The following is a 21,077-nucleotide window of genomic DNA, read 5'->3' as shown; positions in this document are numbered from 1 at the left end:
TGGCATGTACAGAAGACTCATTTGTAAGGCTTTGCAACCAAGCTTAAGTGAGATTTAGGAGTAAGACACGCCAAATTAAAACTCTTAAAGACTATTAATCACACCCTCATGACTTCAGATACAGCAGTACAACATATGCTTATGTAGGTCTGCTCTTTATTCTTAATCAGAGGTATTAGCTTCCTACTGCAACAGCCTATAGGAGGAACTGTTTCAAAAGTGGGGCAAGCATGGTTCAGCCCATTCATTATTTTAAGTAATTAAATAATACATATATGGCTACAATATTTTTGTTATTCTTGGAGACAAAGAAACAGATGGCCAGTGAGGAAATGAGATCAACTTTACAGCTGAGAATATACTATATTCCACTCCCAGTTTCTTAATGTCAAAGCCTGAGAGATAAATCCAAGAATCTAACTGGTAACTAGAATAGCAAAATTATTTTTATTTCATTTGTTTGGTATACTCCAACTGTTAAGAGGTAGGAGTAAAAGGGGTGCCTGGGTGGTTCAGTGGGTTGAGTGTCCAACTTGGCTCAGGTCATGATCTCACAGTTTATGAGTTCATACCCCACATGGGGCACTCTACTGTCAGCACAGAGCCCACTTTGGATCCTCTGTCCCTCTTTCTTGCTGCCCCTCCCCTGCTGGTCCTCTCTCTCAAAAATAAACATGAAAAAAAAAAAAAGAAGTAGGAATACAAAATAATGGCTAGCACAAGTACTTTGTGGATATTTAATAAATATTACTTGGATGCCTAAAAAGGGCAATTTTTCAAACAGTGGCTAGTATATTGAAAATCATAAATGCCCTAAGTTAGAAAATAAAGGTACAATTTTTGTAGTGTACAGGCAGACTGTCTTCTGCCTTGGCTTCCGAGGTAATACTCACTCATTTCCCCCCCCCCCCATATATAACAGGCTCTACTTTAAATGCTTAATACAGCAACAGGCTTTGGCACTGACATCACATTTATCATGGATTTCAGCTATGATGGAGTAACAGCTAGAAAACAAGACAGAATATATGAAACAATTATTTTCAGACACTGGACAACAGGCAGTATAGGACTTAATTCGTGAAGAGAGTGAAACAAATGAGCATGCTCTGTAATTGCCTGATTATTGCACTTTCCAAGCCACAACACAGAGAAGGGAAAACTCAGTGTGGCAGTCATACTGAGTTGAGGCGGGGCAGAGATCAGTATTCAAGGAGGCCAAACTGGGTAAAATTGGCAGGGCTGCACACCTGCAAGGAGGGAGCAGTGCAAAGGTCCCTTAGAATCCCAGGCTGAGTTTGTGTGAGAAGAGACCACTTAAAGTCAGGGAGAGAAGCACCAAAAACAGTTGGTCTAAGTCCCAGAGCTCAAAAAGAGCTAAGAATAGTTCATATTTTCACCAGCAAAAGTAGAAATAATTTATAATACATACACCATCAGATAAAATCCTCAGAAGAGTTTTGTGTTAGTACTGAAGCTAAATCATCCCTACACCAATGGCTGCTCTGGACTTATCCTAATAAAGCTCAACAACTGGCTTAAAAACTGATACAACTTATTTCCAGTAACTTAACTGCATGCCAGAACAAAGTCCTGTACTATTGAAGGGAATACAATGAAAACCTAGCACCCAACAACAGTATCCAAGTAAAAATTATCAAACATGCAAAGGAAGAAGAAATTAGGACTCCCTAACTAGGAGAAAAATCAATTAATAGAAACAGACCTAGAAATAATAAGAGATGATGGAATTACTAGACAAGGGCATTAAACAGGTTATTATACTGGTATAGGTCACTGGAAAAACAGATAGTTCCTCAAAAGGCTCTACACAGAGTAATCATATGATCCAGCAATTCCACTCCTAGGCAAACACCCAAGAGAAATAAAAATACATGTCCACAGAAAAGCTTATACATAAATGTTCATAATAGCACTATTTATAATAGTCCCAAAAGTGAAACAATCCAAATGTCTATCAACTAATGAATAAAATGTGATCTATCCATACAAGTAGAATATTATTCAACCATAAAGAGAAGTAATGATACATGCTACAACATGGCCTTATACTGATTATGCTACATGAAAAGAAATAGATACAAAAGGCCATGTATTCTATGATTCCATTTATATGATATTTGCTGAGTAATCAAATTTACAGAGACAGAAAGTAGATTAGTGGTTGTATATGCTGGAGAGGAGTGATACGGAAGGAAGACAATGGGTAAAGAGTTTCTTTATGGGGTGATGAAAATGTTCCAAAATTAGACTGTAATGACTGCACAACTTTGTTAATGTACTAAACGCATTGATTTATATACTTTCAAATGGATAAATTACATGCCAATGTGAACTGTGTCTCAATACGGTGTTGGGGCACCTGGTTGGCTCAGTCGGTTAAACCTCCGACTTTGGCTCAGGTCAGATCTCACATTCGTGGGTTCGAGCCCCACGTCAGGCTCTATGCTGACAGCTAGCTCAGAGCCTGGAGCCTGCTTCGGATTCTGTGTCTCCTTCTCTCTCTGCCCCTCCCCTTCTCATGCTCTGTCTCTCTCTCTCTCTCTATCAAAAATAAATAAAACATTAAAAAAATTTTTTTAAAAAGTTATTCTAAACATATTCCAGGTAGAAAAAGGAAGCAGAGAAGGGTTAGATAAAAAACAAATCAAGTGGCACTTTCAGTGAAAAAAAGAAGTAATATCTGAAGTAAAAAATATGCTGGATGGGATTAACGGCAGGTTAGACATTACAAAAGATCAGTAAACACTAAGACACAACAACAAAACTATCCAAAATGAAGCACAGAGAGCAAAAAAGACTGAAAAATTAAAGAGTATCAGTGACCTGTAGGAAGACAACATGAAGCTGTCTAACAGATCTATAAGGTCAAGAAGAGAGGTAGAGGACAGGAAAAATAATTGAGAAATAATAGCTAAATTAATTTTTGCTAAAAACTATAATCACATAGATCCAAGAAAACTTAAACCCCAAATAAAAAAGAAAGCCACACAAGGCACATCATATGAAAATTAGTGATAAAGAAAAAAAATTAAAAGCAGTCAGATAAAAAGACACATTAAAAAGAATAAAGATAAAAAATACAAAAATACTAACCCAAAGGGACACATGCACTCTTACGTTTATGGCAGCATTATCTACAGTAGCATTATCTACAAATTATGGAAACAGACCAAATATCCATCAATTGATAAAGAAGATGAAATATTACTCAGCCATAAAAAAGAATGAAATCTTGCCATTTGCAATGACATGGATGGAGCTAGAGAGTATTATGCCAAGCAAAATAAGTTAGTCAAAGACAAATACTATGTGATTTTTACCCAAATCTTGAATTTAAGAAACAAATGAGCAAAGGGGGGAAAAAGAAGGGCAAGCCAAGAGTCTTAACTATAGAGAACAAACTGGTAATTACCAGAGTGGGCAGGAAGAATGGGTTAAATAGGTGATGGGGATATGATCAGGAATGCATTTGCTGTGATGAGCACCAGGTGATGTAGGCAAGCGCTGAATCACTATATCGTACACCTGAAACTAATATTGCACTATGTTAATTAACTGGAATTTCAATTAAAACTTAAAAAAAGGAATAACAATAGAATGAGAACAAAGTGCTTTTCATAAACTATTAAGACAGAAGACAATGCAGGAACACCCTTAATAAGAGAACAGAAAAACCATCATCCTAGAATTCCATACCTACTAAAAGTCTATACCTATATAAAGTCTTATTTGAAGACGGACTATAATTGGTTAAAGATTTACAAACACTAGAGCAACCATTATACAATAACAAAGGGATATGGTTAATAAGCTAAGTAAATGGTATTCATTGAAACAACAATAACTACTTTATTAGAAGGCAGGAAGAGAACACAAAAACATATAAGGACAAATAGAAAAACTAATAACACAATAGTAAATTTAAACCCAAACAAAGCACAATTACATTATATGAAATGGTCTTTTTAAAAACTCTAATAACAGACAGAGAGTGTCAGACTGGATCAAACCATAGCAACAAAAACAAGACCCAACTAACTATATGCTGCCTACATACATACATACATACAATGATTAGTTATATCTAAACACAGAGATAGGTTACAAGTACAAGTATATATAAAAGTAGAAGTATATATAAAAGAGATACCATACAAATACTAATCAAAAGAAAGTTAAAGTAGCTTACTAATCAAAGGCAGCTGGAGAGGTAGTGGTACTATATTACCTTTATTATATAGATTTTTAATAAAGAATATTGCCAGGATAAAGAGGGACACTCCATAACAAAGGAGTCAGTGTATTAAGGGGATATAGAACAATCTTAAATGTTTATCTGCCAGTAACAGAATTTCAAAATACATGAAGCAAAAACAGAACTGAAAAGAGAAGTAGACAAATGCACAATTACAGCTGGAATTTCAAAATTCATTTCACAGTAATTAATAAACAAGCACTTACCAAATGAGGTTGACACCCTTGATCTAATTGACATTTATAGAACACACAACCCAAAACAGTATAGAAATATTCTCTTCAAATACAGATAAAACATTCACCAAGATAGACCAAACTCTGGGCCATAAACAAGTCTCCATAAATTTCTAAAAGATTGAAATTATACAAAGGAGATTCTCTGACCATAAAAGGATTAAGTTAGAAAATACTAATAGAGGGACACCTGGCTTGTCAGTCTGTAGAGCCTGTGCAGACTTGGTATCATGCGATTATGAGTTCAAACCCCATGTGGGTGCAGAGCTTACTTTAAAATAATAATAACAACAACAACAACAACAACAATAGATCTGGAAAATCCTCCACATACTTGGAAATTAAATAATTCATTTCTAAATAAACTATGAGTCAAAAAAGAAATCACCAGGTAAGTTGGAAAGTATTTTGAACTGAAAGTAAAAACAAACAAACATTGTTGTATGTAGCTAAAGCAGTTGCTTAAAGGAAAATTATCTTTTAATATTGGTATTAGGAAAGGAGAGGTCTCAAGTAAATGGTTTAAGCTTCCATCCTAAGTTACCAGAAAAAGAACAAATTAAACCCACAAGCAGAAGGAAAAGAAATAATAAAGAGCAGAAATTAATGAAACTAAAAAAACAAAAACAACAGACAAAAATCAATGATACCAAATGTTGATTCTTTGAAAAAAATCAATAATCATATGGCTCTAGCCAGAATAAGGGAAAAGAGAGAAGACAAACTATCAATATCAAGAATGAAAACAAAATCCCTACAGGTCATACACGTATTAAAAGGATAATAAGAGAATAACATACACACCTCTATGTTCGTCAATTAGACAACTTAAATGAAGTGGAAAAATTTCTAGAAAGACACAAACTATCAAAACTCACTGAAGGAAAAATTTAAAAACCAATAACCTCACTATCTAATACATAAATTGATTCAGTAATTAAGAACCTCACAAACAAAACTTCAGCCTCTTAAGGATTAACTGTTGAATCCTCCCAAACACTGAAGGGAAAGATAATACAAATTCTACCAGAAAACAGAAGAAAGAACAATTTCTAACTCATTTTGAGACTACCATTACTAATTACCAAAACCAGACAAAAATATTAAAAGAAACTTACGGATCAATATCCCTCATGAAGACAGACTCAAAAATCCTCAAAAATTTTAGCAACTTGAATCTAGTAACAAAAAAGGTAACATATCATGACAAAGTCAGATATACTCCAGCAATTCCAGACTGGTTTAATGCTGAAAATCAATGTGCTTCTTCACATTAAAGACAAAACACAACAAAACTCTTATAGCTGAATACTATGAATACAAATATTCCTATTTTTTAAAAAGGCAGATTTCAACACTTGACCAAAGATACACAAATCAGAAATAAGCACATAAAAAGATGCTTAACATTATTAATGAAGCAAATGCAAATTGAGGGTGTTTACCAATACACACTCAATACATTGTACAGTGGATTAAAGTAAAATGACTGATATACCATTCAAATGTTGGAGAGGTTGGAAACAACTGGAACAACAATAGGACTGCTGATTTGATGGTCTGACTGTCTGGCAGTTTCTTATAAAATTAACATACACTGTACATATGACCCTGCAATCCTATTCCTAGGGATTTATCCCAAAGAAATGGAAAAATAAATCCCCAAAGACTTGAATGTGAATATTCCTAGCAATTTTATTCATAATAGTAAAAACAACAACAACAACAACAACCTGGGAATAACCCAAAAGTCTATCTACCGGTAAATGGATAAAATATTGTGCTCTATTTATATATGGAATATTCACAAAATGGAATACTTCATAGCAATGAAAAGGAATGAATTGATAAAAGACAGGAATGAATCTCATATGCACTATGCTAAGTGAAAGGCCCTAACACAAAAGCTATGTACAGTATGACACTATAAACTTCTAGAAAAGGCAAAAGCAGCTCAGATGTTGCCAGGGGCCAGAAGCAGGGGATGGAAATGGCTGAAAAGGTACGAGGAGACTTTTTGTGGTGATGAAAATGTTTGAAATGTTTTGTAACATGACTGTGATGTTACACAACTGTACACCTTTATAAAAAAAATAACAAATTTTATTGTACTCAAACTATACCATTCAACAGATGAAATTCACCTGAGGGGGGAAAATTAAAAATAAATCACTAGAGCTTTTGTTCGCTTTTAAAGATTTTAAGTAATCTCTACACCCAACATGGGGCTCAAACTCACAATCCTGAGATCAAGAGTCTCATGGTCCATGGACTGAGCCAGCCAGATGCCCCATAGTTTTTTGGTTTTTTTTAAGAGATAATTTTATTTCATTGTAAAATTATCCAAATGCTTCAAACAGCAGGATTGTAGGAAAAGGTCTTCATCTTCCTTGGATCACAAATGAGAGGTGAGGGTGGCGGGGGGTGGGGGGGAGGAGAACAAACAAAAATCCTAAAAATTGTAAAAAGCATAAGCACAAGAAACATGTGGGGGTTGTCCTCTGAATTGTTTAAACTGCACCTACAGGCCTCAGATTTTGCCAACCCCTACCCCCATCACATATCTACTTGTAAAGGCCACAGAATGGAAATGTGTTCTCTCTCTCTCTCTCTCTCTCTCTCACACATACACACACACACACACACACACACACACACACCAGTCCTATACTCTCTTTCCTCTTGACTCAGAGTACAAAGGAGAAGAGGCTCAGCTTATTGAGCTGAGGAGTCCAGTCTCATGACTCATTTGTACACACTTAAGAACACTGAATCCTCTGCTCAATTCTATTGTGTTTCTTGTGGCCAAATTTCCCTGCAGCTAGTTTACTATGAGTTCCTAGTCAGGAATCCACAGTTAGAACCTTAGCAATTTACAGCACACTTAACATGCACTCTTTATATAAATCCATCCAATTCTTCTCCTCTTAAAGTAATAAACTATGAAGCCTATGCATGGATAAGAAAAAAACACAGAAAAAAAATAAAATAATTTTAAAAATTAAAAAAAAACAGAAGAGAACAGAAAATCAATCTCTTAATGAAGCTAAATAAATAGCTCATGTTCAAATGACCAAATCTGCATGAAACACATAAATTAAGGATTATAACAGGTCTTCACCAACTTTTGCTTTTCAAAAGTGTATGTATTTGAATATGCATATATTTTAATCAAATATGCACATTTCCTGAGTTTAATGAAAGGACTCTAGCCTAGGGAAAAAGAAGCCAGGTCAAATTAAAGCCTCTAGCACATTACCTTCCTGTATATATGTGCTGTCAGGTGCTAATAAGCTACAAGAGAAGGACAGGACAGAGTATTTTGGCTAATGTTAAAAACTAAAGAGGGGTGCCTGGGTGGCTCAGTCGGTTAAGCGTCCGACCTCGGCTCAGATCCTGATCTCACGGTTTGAGGGTTCGAGCCCCACGTCAGGCTCTATGCTGACAGCTCAGAGCCTGGAGCCTGCTTCATATTCTGTGTCTCCTCTCTTTTGCCCCTTCCCTACTTGGACTCTCTCTCTCTCTCTCTTAAAATATAAGTACACATAAAAAAAATTTAAACTAAAGAGATCAAGACCCAGAGCTTTATCATAGTCACTCAGCTACTAAGTAGCTAAACCTGGACTAGACCCTAGGCCCATGGGCACCTGTGTATTCACTCCTAGGGCCTCTCTGTGAATGTTGGACACTACCCCAAGTCAGCACAACCATTTCTACCCACTGTCTTCTTTTAGGAGTATTGATGGGGCTCTATCTCATCTCTAAGCACTCACAGGAAAAAAAGCTTTTGGAAGAGACGTGACAATTCACCATTCATTTTGGGGGAAAGGCTAAAAATAGTACAGCTTAGAGATAATCCATTTACTCAGCTTACCAGTTATAAACCACTGCTTTACGGAATGTGAATTACAGTAGGCTGCTCTTAAAGACACTTCAGTACTAACCGCCAGTAACCTCTTCTGCCTCATGTTCTCTTCTAATTGTCCATCTGGATTAAGGTAAAATTCTCGAGGTCCAGCTAACCCACCTCTGCAGCAGGTGGAAGCACTCGGCTACCTCAGTGTTAACCAAAGGATACATGTTCTATACAGTTCTATACACATGAACTGCTTAAGCAGCTATCTTGAGCTTGAAACAAATCTGTCCAGGGAAATTGGAGCCAGTGTTCTGATCGCAGTGGGGGGAGGGATAAAGGGGAAAAAAGTTAAGCTTTTACTTTTTTCTCTGTGGTAACAGCATATTTCTCTTCAAACTTTGAAGAACTACTGAAAATGCTAAGTGTTATAAAAGTACCAAGGCCAAAAAGAGCTTTTCAATTGTTTTCCACTCATGAACACACTGGAGTTGTTTTCAATTAAACCTAAAGACAACTCAAAGGAATCCCAAATGGTACACCATGTTCAGAACCCATAGAGTTGGTTGGCAGGTAGGATATTTGGTTTCCTGATTTCTGTCAGGGCATTTTTGTTTCTGGATTTTGTTTTTGACAAAGAAGTTATAGCAGCATCAGAAGGTCTATGATAGTCAATTCTCCACCATCTTTAAGTAGGAGTGTTAATTTATCCACCCATCAGTTTTTCAAGGGGTTAAACTCAAGATTTCACCCAACTCAAGCCTTCTGAAAATGATTCTCAGTATTAAACAGACACTTACATTTAAATTAGAGAAACTAGAGGTGATCTTGAGACCCACTGAGAGTATGCAAGTGAAGTCCTACATTACTCCTGAATCAAATGAGAGAACTGAACTATTGTCTACATATCTTTCAACTCTGACATTCTATAATCCCAAGGGCCTTGGAAAACGGCAGCAAATAGGACAGGAATGAAGATCAGACCTGCCATCAATGGTCAGAATGCTGCTGTGCTGAACTAAGAAACTGCTAATGATCAAAATTAGTTCTTCCAGGTAACCCACTGTTAAAGAATACACATTTCAGTTCCTGGCACACAGCAGGTATCAATAAACATTTATTGCGTGAATGTAAATTTCCTCCTTAGCATCTGAGGTAAGGCATCCAAGGAATTTAACCTGTGACCCCCTCCAAAAGAATGCTTATATCTCACTAAGTGTCAGGATTTTCGAAAAATAACAATATGGGGGCTTCCTTGGGCTTTGGAAACTGAGCATAACTTGTCCACAATCATCTGGGCATCTGAACAGAGAAAGATCAACAGGGTTAGAAACAAATACATTGTACAATCCCATTTTCAAGACATGTAGCCTTATCAGAATCAGAAAACATAGTATTAGTGAGGAAGGTTTCTGAAGAGAGTATAGGAAACCTTAGTTTTCTATAGTATTTAAATTGTAATAAAAAATCTTTAATCTTCTAAGTATGCTCTTCTGGGTGTGCAATACAAAAACCATAAATTAATAAAAGTCTAGTTATAAATTCAATGAGTCTAAGAAACAATGACAACACCTTGTTTCTAAATATTCTAATATCCCAGGGATCTGTTTGTTTTTTAAACATAACAAAACAAAAACACTGGACACTTGCTGGTTGAACTTGCACTGCCTCCTTCAATGTACTCTTGTTGAGCTATCTTTAGGAGAACATTTTTCCTACCCACTCTTGTCACACTGGCAACAAAAATGAAACCTGCACACAACAGTGGCCAGAGAGCCAACTTTTAAAAGTTATGCAAATTAGCACATACTAAAGGGGGTCAAAATACACATTTTAACCATTTAAAATGTGCATACTGATCACTAAGCACTTGGTATAAAAAAGTAGGACAGGCTGGTAAATGACTAGAAAAAATGTGCTGGCTCCCTGGCTTTCTGAACCTGCCTGTTCACAAGGCTGCTTCCTGGGAAGAAGTTTTTAATGGGGTTTCCTTAACCACAACGTGGCAGAACTATGCAGACACATCAAATTCAAGAAGAGTTTTTTTTCCTTTTCTCCTTTTGATTTTTGTTCTACCAGTGGCATTGCCACCGTGTGTCAAGAACCCAAAGAGTTTAGGGCGAGGGGGATGAATGTCACAATTGCAGAGGCCTGATTACTATGCAGAAAACACCGCCCTACCAGACAGACGTGCCAATGAACCGCCCTTGGGAAGAGGAGCCAGGGTACAGTCTGTGGTGGTGAACAAAAGGGGTGATGTACTGTGGAATTAGTTTCAAAAAGAATTCCTCATCTCCAGAGTTTCTGGATTTCTGGGCAAGAGCAGCAGTTAGTCATTAACTGAGAACATTACTGACAACCAAGGAAGATGTTCTGATCAGCCTCCTGTCAAACTACACAGAATTCCAGTCTTCAAAACCTCAATGCCAAATTAGTTGTTTTCTGACCCTGTTCCACCTCTTTTTTTATCATTTATTTTGAGAGAGGGAGGGGGAAGGACAGAGAAGGAGGAAGAGAATTTCAAGCAGGCTCCATGCTGTCAGCACACAGCCCGATGCAGGCCTTGAACCCACAAACCTGGAGATCATGACCTGAGGTGAAATCAAAAGTTGGATGCTTAATGGACTGTACCACCCCGGCGCCCCCACCTCTTTTAATGTATAATTGTTCTGTTTCAGACCAAAGTTGTTTTGTGGGACAAATTTATTTTCCTTGTAATTCTTACATTTAAAAAATTCAAAAATTTTATCAATGACAATTTGCAAAGCAATTAATTACCAGCTACCACATGATCATATTCCAAGATAGATTTTGTTTTGTGTTTTTTTTTTGAGTGATGTGAAAGCACATTTTACAAAATAAATGCATCTTGTGACCTTTCCCTTTAATCAAATTTTCTTCTAATTTGCTGTCTTACTTCAACCTCATACTACATTTCCATGTTCACCTTCCCCCCAACCCCCTTCCCCATCCCAACCCATTCCCTCATTTTATCTAAGCAAGTTATCAAAACAGGAACCATCCCATTTAACACTAAAACAAAACAAAAGCAAACAAACCTTCTCTTTCTAGAGTAATTCCAATCATTCCCAAACCATTTGTGAAATTAAGGTAATTTGATCTAAAATCCCATCTTTTTTTTTTTTCACTAAAGTGTCATCTTAGGCAAGCTCTTAATTGATCTAAGCTTGTTTCCTTTTCTGAGAAATGAGTAACTTTTAGGGTATGGATTAGACATATGTATCTGAAACACAGTATGTGTGCAAAAAAATCCACAGTAAACAGAAGGACCCCCATAATAGAGAATACGACTACAAACTTCACTTATCTCAATTAAAAAGTTTATATTGGCCCAAGGAATATCTTACACTTAAAAATGAAAACTAGTAGAGCTAAGAGGCCATGTCCACACAGAACAGTGTGAAGAAAACCTGCAAAAGACAAGCATTTGCCTTTAAATACCCTTTTCTCTCTCTTCACTGAGCCATCATGATCCAGGTGAACAAGGCACAACAAAATCAAGGAGTCTCAAAATCACTTCCCATTCACAACATTTAGATATGGCACATGAGGGCATTTCCAAAGGGATGAACTGAAATTAAGATAATACTCCAGATATTTAAAAAAGGACCCAAATAAAACACACTGAAAAGCAAAACCAAAAACCAAAAACCAAAAAACCCTCAAAAACTTAACGGGGTCTGAAACATCCAGGTTGGCTGTTTTCTTTGGCAGAATTCACAGGCAGTTCAGTTCTAGCACAGACCCTACAACTATAACATTTATTTATGGTTCAAACACAATAATGAACAATGAATGTGAACTGAATATTCCTTGTCCACAAATGGGTCAATGTTAAACATAGTATTATGTACTAATAAATCATATGAAGCCTCCACACTTCAATACAGTTTTAGAATAGGACAATTCACTTACTTTAGGCAAAAGCAAGTCTCTGTTGAATGCTATCCAAATCCAGAAAAAAAAAAAAATATGTTGGGAAGTTCTTCCACACAGTCACAGAAAAGTTTAATGATCCACAAAAACTTAACCTGCCACTGAAGAGGTAAAAGGAAACTAATGTTTTTACCTCATTTATCCACCAAGAAATATAATGCTGTCCTTCAGTTTCTTTTTTTACTTACTATATCCACCATAATTCTAGATTTTCATGAGCAAATCTTTCCTAAAATATGTAATAAATCTTGATTGCTTAAAATATGTTTTTCTCGCTAGCACTTTCTGACCTCCTCAGTAATTCTGCATGACGTTGACATGCCTCCTGACAACCAGTCAGATCAGAATTGGACATCACCATTTTAGTCAGAGAAGTCTGAGGGTTCGACGCTGTTTGTATTTAATCATTCTAAACATCACGTTCTTTTGGAGTTGCCTAAACCACCATTCTTGGTCAAATTCATAGTCAAAGATTCTTCTAGGAGTTCTCAAATTTGTAGATATTTCCATGATTGTTATAAAAATACTTCTTTTTAAAATAAAAAAATGTGTCTAAATATAACACATAGAGAAATTTTTATTTCAAAAATAAAATGAAACTCTGAGCTTGAATAAAGTTGACAGAGCCCAGGGCTTTTCTACTGCCCTGAAGGTAATTTGTGATAGACAGTTTGGGGAAAGCTGTACAGGCTGAGCTCAAAGAAAAGACTCCATCCCAAACTCCCCCAATGGTTGCCCCTCTCTCCCCTATTAAGCAGAATTTCTTTCCTGCATTCTCTTATACCAAAAATAATGTTTGGTAAGTTAGGTTGTATTTAACAACTGGATTTAAGAATGACTAGCTTGATGTTCAATACTACACTTCCCTTCCTAGGCCAAAAAGTGTGTGAATGTTCTAGATACTTAATGTAAAATCACTGATGCAGTAAGAATCATGATAAAATGGGAAAAATGAAATGAAAAGATTTTCTTTATCATTCCTGGGAAAGCAAATAAGTTTTTGTGGATGATGCTTTGCTTAACCTGTTCATGTAATTTTATTATTACTCTCCAGCAACAAATCTATAGAAGGTATTTAAATGGCTAAATGAATAATAATTCTTATAACTTTAAAAAGAGAAATGCTAGATTCTGCCAGCCTCCTTAATTTGTTTATTTGTAAGAATGGGGTCTATTTTTGTCACTGGATACTAACTGAGCACCAAAGAAGTTAGTAAGCACAATCTTTTCTGAAATCATCCAATCTCCTACAGAGTGATTGTGCCATTCTAACAATAAAACAATTTCTACTGAAATCATCTTGATTTATCTTAAATATCGTACCCACAGATGAAGAAAACAAGTAACTACAGATTTCAAAACACAAAGAGAAAAAAATGCCTCACACTGGAAGGAATGTCAGTTTGCCATATTCTACCAGCAAGTAATTTTCAAACCACGATTTCATTTGTCTCAGGAAACAAATACATTCAGGTTTTGGTAGATAAATATTCGCCTCCTTGTACTATCCCTTCAAAATCACCAGCTAGTCACACTGAGAAAACCATTAGAACACTTTAGTGTAAAAAGGGAGAAAAAAAAAAAAGCATCTACCTCTTTATCTACTCTTAACAAGGACTATACTTAATGGTCCTAAGAGTCAAAAACGAGCTACTATACTGATGACACACACGCTCTCTCACCTAGATTTCCTATAGTAATCAGTTTTTACAAACAGTGATTCACATCTCAAAGGTTTGTTTTTCTTTATATCTATTAGTGATGGCAGCACACGCACGTTTAATTCTTCTTGATGAATAGGAGGTAGAAAAGAGACAATGCACAAGAATCAGCAGACTGAGTGACTTCTTGTAATTCTCTGTACCCATCTCTCTTTTTTAAGATTTTATTTTTTTAAGTAATCTCAATACCCAATGTGGAGTCTGAATTTACAACCCCGAGATTAAGAGTCCCATGTTTCACCAACTGAGCAGCCAATCGCTCCTCTGTACCCATCTTATGCCAAATCCTTTGAGGCTCTACAAAACCACTTCAGCAGAGTCCCAAACTTAATATAAAAATAAGGTTTTAATAGTACCTCCACTATTCTGGAAAATTTTCTTCAGCTAAGTGGGACTGGAAAATAGTCAAGTTTTAAGTAAATGTGGCTAAAGGTGGGGTATGGTGGAGATTAACAAGGAATTTTTGAATGGCAAGAGTATGAGAAATGGGTAAATGGGCACTTTCATACTGCTGGTAGAATTTTAATAGGACAGAGATATTAGAGAAAAAAAAGCAAAGGTTTAAAATTCTGCATACTCTAAGGTATCAATTCTGCTTCTAGAAATAAAAGCAGGTGTGCATGAAGGCTCACCTGTAAGGTTCTTATCGGTGTATTTGTAACAGCAAAAAAACTGGAGGGAAAAGAGCCTTAAGCCATCTAAAAATAACCAGCTAAATAAATGACATATTTATTGTATACAATGAAAAACAATGTCATACAAATGAAATATTATGCCATCATTAAAATGAAGTCATTGGGCACTTATCCCAGAGAAAAACTTACATTCAATTTTTTTTATGTTTATTTTTAAGAGAGAGACAGAGACAGACAGAATCTGAGGCAGGCTCCAGGCTCTGAGCTATCAGCCCAGAGCCTGACGCCGCGCTCAAACTCATGAATAGTGAGATCATGACCTGAGCCAAAGTCAAACACTTAACCAACCAAGCCACCTAGGCTCTCTGAAAAAACTTAATCTTCACCAAAAAAATGTATATATAAATGTTATAGAAGTTTTATTCAAAATAGCCAAAAGCTGGAAAACCCAAATATGCAATCAACTGATAAATGGATAAATAACATGTGATATATCCATATGGTGGAATACTACACAGCAATGAACAGAAACTATTGATACATGTAATTTTCTGGATAAATATCCAGAGAATCAGGCTGAATGGAAAAAGCCAATCCAAAAGGTCACACAAGCTATATAATTACACTTATATAACATTCTTGAGATGACTGTATTATAAAAATGGAGAACAGATTAGTGGTTGCCAGAGGCCAGGGTGGAAGTGAGAGAAAGGAGGTGGGTATGGCTACAGAATCCTTATGGTGACGGAAATGTTCTGTATCTTGACTATATCAATGCCAGTAAACTGGTGGGGTGTACCACAGTTTTGCAAGATATGATAGTGGGAAAACCTGGGACCGCTATTATTTCTTATAACTGTATGTAAATCTACAATTATCTCAAAATACATTCAATCTTTATTTTTATTTAAAAAATTTTAATGTTTATTTTTGAGAGAGAGAGCATGTGAGCGAGAGAGGGAAAGAGAGAGAGGGAGACACAGAATCTGAAATGGGCTTGAGGCTCTGAGCTGTCAGCACAGAGCCTGACGCAGGGCTCGAACTCATGAATGGCGAGATCATGACCTGAGCCAAAGTTGGATGTTTAACTGACTAAGCCACCCAGGGGCCCCAGACATTTAAATTTTAAAAATGAACTCATTAATTATTTAGTGACATGGAAAAGTCTCTATAATCCCTCTTCCCTTATGAAAATTAGTCAAGATATCACGCTACCAAGTTCCTAAGGCTTAAGGGAGAAACCAGGTGTTAAAGCTATAGGAATAGCACAAAATCCCAATCAACCAAACCAAGAAATAAACACAAAGAAATGTTAACAATAAACTTCAGAATTATAGGTGATTTTTATGTTCATTTTTGCAATCTGCAGTTTTCAGATTTTTTGCAATGAACACAGATACTCTGATAATAAAAGTAAATAAATTTTAAAGGCTTTTATCTATGAATATCAACTTGTGTTAACTGGTCTTCTCAGGTAACACAACTAGGTTCTGTCAGTACTCTTAAAGTGAATGCCTTAAAGGAAAAAACAAACGTAACTATGTGTGGTGATGGATGTTACCTAAACTTATTGCAGTAATCATTTTGCAATCTACACATATTAAGTCATGTTGTATGCCTAAAACTAATACAATGTTATATGTCAACTATATGTCAATAAAAAATAAACTAAATAAGTGAATGGCTTACCCCTCAGAAGTCTTGAAAACACAGGAATACCTAGGGGCATGTTGTGCTGACCAGCAACTCAATCTTGCCCAAACAGAAGGCTGATTCAGATTACATGGGTCTCTAAAGAAAAGAACTGGCTGGCTACCCAAGGTTTTCTTGTTGGAACGTGGCTATGTTCTGTTCTGTTCTGTTCTATTCTATTCTATTCTGTAAAATACCTTTAATATCTGTATTCTGAAAGGAAAAGTGAAATGGGACAATTCACATCAACAGTCAAGAATAAATGGGATGGAAGGATGCTGGAATCTGTCTGAAGAAATGGGATAGCCCTTAACAGAATCAACTGTACCTCATGGATGTAGACTGGGCTTGCTTCTCAAGATATTTATTTTAAAACATTTCTAAGTCTGTAAGTCAGATTTTAACGTATTAAGGTTTTTTTGCTTTTTTTAAAAAAGGAAATTAGAAGGAATTTAGAAAAGTAAATCCACTAAACTGCAACAAAAAGTGAAGACATCAAACTTGGAAAAGTCTTGTGGCAGATGATAGGAAAAGACTAGAGGCATCTCTGAGAAAGTAAAACATTCCTGTTGACTGCCAGAGGATGGCACATATTGGGTGAAAGGTCATTATGAGAAGTCTATAATCTAAAGTATTCATAAACTATTTATGTTGCTTGACTACTGACTACTGAATACCATTCAAATAAGAGATAATTGTGTTCAAAATACAAATCCATCAACTATGACGGTATTATGAACACATATACACAAAAATATGCACACTATTCTAGGCATAGCTGAGAGTATACAGTACAAAACTTAATATATTTTTGGCCCTAAAATAAGCAACAAAGTTAGTACACCCAGAAGGATTATATTTGTCTTATATAAAATTGCCCTAAGAGAAAATTCCCATTAAAAAAGGTTATGTTTTTAAAGAACACTCCTGACTCTGTTTCAGTTCAGAAGCATCATTTACTTATTACCTAGAATAATAACAGAAAAAGGAAGAAGGAAGACAGGGAATAAAGAAACTTGCTCTCATAGTTATTCTAATCTTGCAATGAGCAAACAGCACTAATCCATGTTTCTAATGAACTCAGTTTGCACCTCAAGTTTCTAATATAATAACTGTTAGTAATCATTTTTATTAATCACATCTAAAAAAAAAAAGGGAGAAAGAACATGCACAGATGAGAATTTGAGAAATTCCTTCCTGGTGATCAGAAGCCAAAAGTGAAAGAGGTGGAAGGTCATGTGTGAAAAGAGAGTGCCCTGCCCTAAGTCAGAAGTCTTCAACCATCACCAGATTGCAGCAACAGGAAAAGATACTATCAGCCATCTGCATCTTGCTATATAATTCTGGTTGGCATTCCTGGAAGCTATTCGTCTGCCAAACCAATTCCATGAACGAGAGCCTTCCCAGAACATATTAAGAATTCTTTCCCTAAATTTCTGTTTCCATGATGGCTGAATTTCCAGTAAGTCAATCACCATAGAATGTGTGACACTTCTCCCTCCCTGCTCCCACCACCAAATCTGGACAGCCCTATAAACTTTTGGAATTATGCTTCTGACTCATGTTGTACTTAACTTGTTCAAGAGAAAGCTCCCAATTCCTGCCCTGTTTCCCAGCAGCCTCCAGCTCAGACAGCTGGTTCAGAGCTATGGGTCAGTGTATGTTCCAGTGACTCTTGTGTGCACATCCTGCTTGTGGTTGCCTCAGTTCAGTTTATCACTCAGCAAGTGCTTGGTAATCCCCTGTCATCCCCACCCTACAAATGTCCATATCAGCAGAGCTGGGTAGCAACAAGTCAGCAGAATTCAGCCAATCAATCCATTCCCCCTCTGGAACTGAAGTGACTCAAGTAAAGATGAAGAAAGTATCAAAGAACACAATTTTGGGGCAGAAAGACTGCTTCAGACTTAGAGAAGCACAGGGGTTTTTCCCTCCCTAAATTGGGGGAGACAGAAGAAGGGAGGGTCAAGAGGAAGGCGGCAAGGATTACAGTAGATATGCAATATATTTGTATAGTAATACATTTACAATATGGTATGTTATGAACTGCATGGGAACTGGATCTTTAAAGCAAAATATATGCCCCACCAAATAACTGGGAACCTCAAAACTCCAGAAGGGGAATTATGTTTTTTATTAAAATTTTTTCTTGCTTGATTAGAATGTTCAAAAATTCCATCTTAGAATTTATGGACTTAGAAGAGGTTATTTAACAAATATGGCTGACTATAAGTAGTTTCAGAAAAGGAGGAAGAATCATTAATTTAAAAACACCAAAGCATAAATTCTAATTTTAGAATCTCTTTAGTACTCTAGTAGGTGGCATGTGATGGACTCTGTGATACATCTGAAGAGTCAGGCAGACCTAAGTGCTTATTAAAAATTAGAGGAAACATGAGGTTTGTTCCTGAAATAGCTCTCTGGCTACTGCACATGCTGCGGCTGGACTCAGCCACATAAAGGTCTACAGTATGAGCCACCAAAGCCTATTAATACTACAGAATATCTGTGTAAAAAAATTCCTTAAAACATATTAAACATGGAGTATCTAACCAAGAGAATGCTGGGCTCAGGGGACTGATAACAATGCATAATGGTATCAAAGTACCCCTTTGCCCTGCATTGCTAGCTTAAATTTAGCCCACAGAGTCCCTAATTTCACAAAGTCATTATCCAGAATCGGTATGAATACCACGAGGCGGCTCAGATATGTCCTGATCCAATTAAAGACAGCACAATGATTTTGTTTAATAAGAAAGCAATTTTTCTTAAATGAGCATCCTTACAGCTAAAAAGAAAAATGCGTTCCACATTCAGAATCACAACCAATTTTTTTTGTGCCTAAGCCCCATTACCTATTATCAGCCTGGTGGGGACAAAGTTGTTGAAAGAGTAAATCTCTAGGGTGACACTGTTTCTAATGGCTCAGCCAAACAGTTTCAGGCCTGCCTCTTTCTCATGTACCACAGCAAGAACTTACACAACCTCTGAGCTCTGTGTCTCTCAACAAAGCCCAACAGCATCATCCATGTTCCAGTACCCCCTCCTCTGGGGCAAGTGAAGGCACAGCCCCATGGCCCAGTTATGTTCTCACTTAGCTGCTGCCACCTCCAAAATGAAATTTTCTCTTCAGTCCTTTGGGATTCTCCCTGCCTATTGTGGTTCAGGATACTGTCCATACCTCAGACTCTAAAAAGTTAGAAAGGACTACTTCAAGCATTTCACTTCCCAAAGGTGTGTTCGGCTGATAACAGTTTTCTGCATTAAAAAAAAAAAGCATTCTTTGGACCCAAAGCTGTTTGGGATATGCTGGATTCAACTATGTAAAACAGGTTTGTTTGTTTGTTTGACTGCAAGACTTCTCAGGAACTTTAACCTGCAGATATGCGTCTTCAAGACTCTAAAGGGCAACAGCATATTAAGTATTTTCAAACTCACTGAACCACAGATCTCTTTTTAAATAAAATGTGGAAATAGTCTAAGGGTTCTAGATTCTCCTCCCAAACTTCCTATAATTTTGCCTATGAACAGGCGCACATTTACTTCCCTTTCCCCTAAACGTCCCTTCTCAGTGCTCCTATCTCTGATGCCCATTTCCTGTCTAAACTTTCCCATCCCCTCACATTTTCCTTTCCTGCTTACAGAATATACTTGACATGTTAATCCTTCATCAACCTGTAACTTTTAAGTAATTTGGACATTTCCCCCCTGTACCTCTCAGTCTACATTACTACTTTTATTTGAGCAATTTTTCTAATTACATATTAATCTTTTTTTATTTTTATGTTTTAGAGAGAGCATATGTATAAGCAGCAGAGGCAGAGAGACATAATCTTAAGCAGGCTCCACATCCGGCATGGTGTCCAACTCTGGGCTTGAGCTCACGACCCTGAGATCCTGAGCCAAAATCAAGAGTTTCACACTTACCAGAGCCACCAGGAACCCCTTAGAGAATTAACCAGGAGTCCATGGATGGGATTTAGAGGGTCCCTAAGCCTCTGAAATCATATGCAAATCAGATGCAAAATGTCTTATGTAACCACATTTTTCTAGAGATAGGCAGTACAACTTTCTCAAAGGGGTCAATTACTTCTCAAAATAGCAAATAGCAAACATGGTATTATAAAAATGCTTTTAATGCTAAAGGATAATTGAATGGAGAGGAGAAATATAAAAAAGTCATGCTTTTGATCTTTATGGTAAAATAATACATATTGACAGATTATAAGTTTGGGGGGCATTCTTCACAATAAGGGAACATTTTAGGAAGAAAAAATAAGGATAGGTTTATACAACAAGGACAGGAGGAGGGAAACAGTCTAGGCAGGATCTGACAGAATGATGGGAAATAGGGCTGTCACCATTAAAATATTTATTTTACTAGAATATCAAAACGTTCTATACTTGGCTCATTAATGCAAAATCAATTTCCAGCAGAAATATGAAGCTCATCATTAATAAAATACAATGGTGACTTGGCCTGTTAACACCGGCAGGTCCCTCATATCATGTGGTCTTACAGAGGTCACTATTTCATGTGCGTGCAAAAAGCTCCCTTAGATAAAACAGGAATTGCTATAAACATAAAAGCAGATTTTACCCTACATCTTAGGAATAAGAGACATTAAGAAGGCAGATTCTATAAGGTTTTAAAGAAACCTTATAGAATTAAATTCATTAATTCTTTTCTAGAGTAAATAACCA

The 21,077-nt window shown here is 36.4% G+C and overlaps 1 protein-coding gene across 2 annotated transcripts in view; it reads right to left on the bottom strand.

Annotated features, from left to right (window-relative positions):
• The window catches only part of FOXO3 (forkhead box O3), a 121,556-nt gene that overhangs the window by 67,754 nt on the left and 32,725 nt on the right, over positions 1-21,077 (bottom strand). The gene's annotated exons all lie outside the window — the stretch shown is intronic.

The sequence above is a fragment of the Suricata suricatta genome, chromosome 7, assembly GCF_006229205.1.
Source record: "Suricata suricatta isolate VVHF042 chromosome 7, meerkat_22Aug2017_6uvM2_HiC, whole genome shotgun sequence".
Classification (NCBI taxonomy): Eukaryota; Metazoa; Chordata; class Mammalia; order Carnivora; family Herpestidae; genus Suricata; species Suricata suricatta.
This window is presented reverse-complemented; position numbering and strand designations above follow the sequence as displayed.